This window comes from Charadrius vociferus, unplaced genomic scaffold (genome assembly GCF_000708025.1).
Source record: "Charadrius vociferus isolate BGI_N301 unplaced genomic scaffold, ASM70802v2 scaffold477, whole genome shotgun sequence".
Lineage (NCBI taxonomy): Eukaryota > Metazoa > Chordata > Aves > Charadriiformes > Charadriidae > Charadrius > Charadrius vociferus.
In genome coordinates this window covers 5,264,606-5,270,032 of record NW_009649449.1, presented here as the reverse complement: position 1 = coordinate 5,270,032, position 5,427 = coordinate 5,264,606, and positions in this window count along the sequence as shown.

Sequence of the window (5,427 nt, the reverse complement as noted above, 5' to 3'; positions counted from 1 at the left end):
ACCGTCAGCTATTCTGTCTTGTTTTCTCTCTCTTTGTTGTTTTTTTTTTTTTTTTTTAAATTAACTTCGTCTCGTTGGCAGGGATAGCTTTCACGAGGGATGGACGATATATGGCAGTAGCAGAAAGACGCGACTGCAAGGACTTCATTAGCATCTTTGTATGCAGCGACTGGCAGCTACTGAGAGTAAGTAGCTTTTGCCGTTGTGGTAGCGCTTAAAAGGATAAAAGTGAGGACTGTGTTAGGTTAGACGCAACAGGATTTGTTAGTATCATATTTCAAATGGTTTTGTTTTTTCTCTTTTGGGGGCAGCATTTTGACACTGGAACGCAAGATCTGTTTGGGATCGAATGGGCTCCTAATGGCTGTGTTCTGGCAGTGTGGGATACATGTCTGGAGGTATGAGGAAGAAGCAGATTGTTTTCTTGGAGAGTTCAAGTGGGTTTGTAGACACCATGTATAAAGCAGTAACTAAAATAGTGTTTTAATTTTAAACATAACAAAAGCTGAACTCAAACCATTTTAAGTATTTTACTTGTATTGGCAATGGATGTCCTTATAAGTGTATGTCAAACTGTTCTGTGAATTTTTAATGACAGGAAATCACCTTATTAGCTTTCTTTCTAATTTGTCTTGGAAAAAAAATGATTGTAAACATTGCGGAAACCACTATTGAAATAATGAAAGAATAATGAAAGAATTATTCTGTAAGACTCTTCTACCACTTTACTTTATATTCCACGGTAATTTTACAGTTAAGTAAAACTACTCATCCAAAAAGTTAGCAAGGAATAGGTACGTTGCTGTCCTTTCTGCTCCGAGTAGGCGAACTCCTAGGTACAGAAAAGTGTCCTCCTGTGGCTGTAAAGTTATGGGCAGCGTGATCAAAACTAACTGCCCTGGGGACACCCCTGATCGGATGGCTCGCAGGTGCTGAAGGAGTATGAGTCTTCCATAACAGCATCTGCTACGGATGTTGTGGAAGAGTGTTGGGCTGGATGGGCTGTTGTTTGGGCCCAGTGGGGCATTTGTGTTCTTGGGGACAGGGTGGACGTGTTCTGCAAGCGCCGAAAGAGCCAAACGGGAAGTCTGAAGCCTCTTGTTTCAAGGGACAGAGAAGAGACCATGCCCTTTGTCTTTTAACTTGCTGCATTTTAAGTAGGGAGAATTTGGAAGGAACGGTTTTGCCTGCCTATGGCTTTTAACAATATTGTTAGTCTTAGAATTAATCTATTTATGTTTCAGTATAAAATATTGCTGTACTCCCTTGATGGCAGACTGCTAGCCACATATCAGGCTTATGAATGGTCACTAGGCATAAAATCAATCGCCTGGAGTCCCAGCAGTCAATTTTTGGCAATTGGCAGCTATGATGAAAAGGTAAGAAATAGGTTTATTTTCTCTCTTTAACTAAACTATTTGTAGAACTTTGTCATAACAGTTCTGTCTTGCGATGCTTTCTTGAATTAGGTGCGTATCTTGAACCATGTAACTTGGAAGAAGATCACAGAGTTTGAGCATCCAGCAACCATTGCTAACAAAACGACTGTAAGTACGGATCCAAAACCCACTGAATCATTAGCAGCGCTGTGACGCTGCTATTTGTATCTGAAAGATGGTAGTAAATCCACTTCATTCAGGACACCTTGCTTTTCCCCTCCTAATATGTAAATAGGGCTTGGGAAATTCCATAAAAATTGGGGGATGTAAGAAAAATAGAGGAACCCTTTCAAATTCGATGGAATATGCACCTATGATCCTCTCAGCTTTAGCACTAATGGATCTCAGATGACTTCTGTCATCTGCCAGTGTATTTTGATGTAGATGGTGATTGTGTTACAGATTTAGGTATGCAGATGATGACCAATGGGAAACTTAACAGGAGAGATTTGTCTCAGCTTTATACAATTCGTGACTTTAAACAGCGTTGGAACTGAATTGCAATGAGATTTATATCTTGTTTGTACAAGCTCGTCCAGCTCACCTGAAGAGCGTGTCCTGTAAACATCTGTCGTCATTTATTTTTATCCTTGCGCGCACATATCTGCAAGGCCCAGCAGATTCTGGGTAGTTGGTAGCAGGCGGAGAGCTGTAGCTTTTGTTCCAAAACTCACAGGCTGTTCTCATCCGTCAAGGTAAAAAGAACACACAGTGTAGTAGTGCTGCACGCCACTGCAGAGGAAGGACTAGTCTTGGGTCTGGACAGATATCCTGTAAGCGTTTACATGTGTAGACCGTAAGTCTGCAATATTCACGTGACTGTGGTGGTGCCTCTTAACCAAAAGCAAGGTTAAATCAGCAAAGCTTCTCACGACTGAAAAATGCCCTTACTTCCAGTTAGGTGTAAAATAGGTAATGGAAACCAAATGGAAATAGCTCTGTTACTCTCTATGATACAGACAGGAATTGCAGTTGGTGCGTTTTATCCTGGTGCTTGTGTTTGGGAATAATATGTTGTAGACACGCTATTAAAATATTTTTGCTGTTTCCTTCTGCAGTGTTGCACTTTGTTTGCATTTATTTATGGCAGTATCCAGTTAAAGATTCTTTTTTGCAAAAAATGAAATCTATGTTGCCATTGTAATGAAGATGATTTATTGTACTGCCAGATTTAGCTCTCGGGAATAACAAATGAGGTGTACTCCGGCAGACTCGTTCTTCATAGACTTCAAGGTTTGGTTATTTGTCACAGGAGTGTTTTCCTGATCGTGGTTCCAAATAGCAAATGATTCACTGAGAATGCTGAAGCCCTTTCCTCAATTGATGAACCAGGGGATGCTGAGATACAGTACACCTGAAAATAAGTTAGTGGGATGTGGATGATTGGGTAATAGCCCGTGTTCACATTCTCCGAGGCCCTTCTGTAGAACTCTCACTTGTTTCTTTGTAGATTGTGTATAAAGAAGTGGAGAAATCCCCATCTGTTGAAACAGAGAGACTTTCTTTCCCTCCAACAAGAGCGTTGGCTAGTTCTCGCTTCAGCACACAAAGTAAATGTAAGCCAAAGTTTACTAAAATGAGACACTTGAGTTTGCCGTGGGAAGTGTTTCTATAAATAAACGCTATAGGCGAACTCTGCCTCTTTGATACTGGAGTGGGTCCTCCGGATGCTCTGCTCGAGGCTCCCAAGTTCACGGAAGAGCTCCGAGGGCAGTAAGCACCCTGCTGGAGGGGATGCTGCCTGCGTGGTGGTTTGAAGGCAGGTGAAAGACTAGCGGGATATTGTAGAAAAGAACTGCAACTGCTTGGCTGTAGAAACAGCAGCCGGATCTCAGTCTTGGAGTTACTTGCAAAAGTTGTCTTAACGTTGTGTGGATTCTTTTTCTGATTTGTTGAATCTATGCAATGTTATTTCATGACTTTAAAGTTTAACTGTTGCAGATAATTGCAATATTTCATCTGATTCTAGCAATTAAGAATCTTATCATAGAGTGTGGCAGTTTCAATAATTAAAAAAAAAAAATAAAAATCAGAAGGTGTTACAGTCCTGCTGTCTGTTACAGGATAGTAATTAATCCCGTAGGTGTGAGGTCACATATAAAAGCAGAGCATGAAAAAGGCCATTTGGCTTTTGTCTGAGAAGCTGTAGTTGTAGCAATACTTTAAACTTGGCTCCAGACAACAAGCTTTGAAATATTAAAGAGGTGGCAGACAATGTATGATTGGTATTTTTTTGTATCTTTTTTATTTTTTTTTTACTGTCTCATTGTTTGTGGTATTGTAAATCACCTTCGGTTTTGCATTGGTGTTTGTTTGAAATACTAGTTAAAAGGTAGCAGAAAACTTGATCTTTCCTTTTTTTTCATAGTTTGATCTCAGACTTGCCTGGCTTTCCAGCCTTTCTTTTGGTTTTTTGTCGAAGGGCAAGAGTAGTAAGCTGTTTGTGTGAAGATGCAGTACCTTAAAATAATTGAAGTTTTTGATTGGAACATCTTGGAGAAGAGTAAAATATGGTCGTTATCACTTCAGAGATGGGGGGGGGGTTAACAGTTGGAATTTAAATATTTTGTCCGTTCAGACTTGCTTAGTAAAGTACTTTCATTTCAAATTCCAGATGACATTTCCCAGGTGCCAGTTTCTCTACAGTATATCAAACCAGTTGCTGACAGGGCAAATCCCAAAATGGGAATTGGGATGTTGGCATTCAGTCCAGATAACTGTTTCCTGGCAACCAAAAATGGTGAGTTCCTACTGCCCTGTGTTAAAGGGGAGAGCTACTCATTGTTGGTGGTGTGTTTTCAAAAAAGAAACGAGGACAATAATCGGGTCGGTTATTTTGCACTACGGGAAGACTGGCCCTACGTAAAAGCGGCTCTCTGTTGTGCAGACATGTAACTACAGAGGAAACCCAGCCTGTCCTCTACCGTACGTAAAGTATTGTGAGCTGCCAGAACTGCGTATCCGTGCATTAACTTGGTCTTGGCTTTGTGTTTAATGAAAATAGTATCCTTTTTGTATTTCTTCAAATGTATGTGAGCTCACTGTATTAGAAAATTAAATACACAAATCCTTCCTCCTCCATTCACAGCGAGCGTCTCTTGAAAGGCAGAATTCTTTACAACCGGTAGTAGTGGGGCTTTTGATTACCTCAAATAGTGAAAGTCACGGAATTAACGTTTACCCTTTCCCTTCGATGGTCCTGAAGGGCTGTTTATGCAACAGCTGTGGTTCAGAGGTAGAAGCCATCAACAGGAGCATAATTGTCAATCATTTGATAAAGGCCAGTGAAGGACTGGAAGACAAACTAAGTCACTTCTTTTATCCTTTTTGCAATTTTACCAAAGTGAACCTGAAGGCACTGCTGGGCAAAGCTCTACTGGTGTTAAACCCGTGGTGTACCTAAACGGTTTGTGTGGTGTTAGACCTCAACTAATGCCCATTTCTTTAAAATAAAATGTGATCTTTTTATCCTTCAGGCATTTACGTGATTACCTCTTCCTTTTCTGACAGATAACATTCCTAACGTTGTCTGGATCTGGGACATTCAAAAGCTGAAACTGTTTGTAGTCTTGGAGCAGCTGTGTGCCATCCAATCTTTCCAGTGGGATCCGCGACAACCCCGACTCGCTCTATGTACGGGAAATAGCAAAGTCTACTTATGGTCCCCGGCCGGCTGTGTGTCCGTGCAGGTTCCCGTGGAAGGTAAGGCTGCCTGCAAGAGCTTCCACATGCCATCAGCAGCTTCTTATTTACAAAATGCTTTTCCGCTTACGAATCGGTCTGAGCATTATCATGTAAACGGCTCAGATGTGTTCCTGGAGCTTTGTAGAAGCAGGTATTTCTGTCATCAAAAAGGAGGAGTTCATAATGAGACATAGCGAACATGATGAAGTGTATCACGGACAGAGCACAGGGGCCAGCAATGATTTAATTGTGGCTTTAAGCATATGGTATGTTGAATTCTTTCTCAAGATTTATATTCGTATCA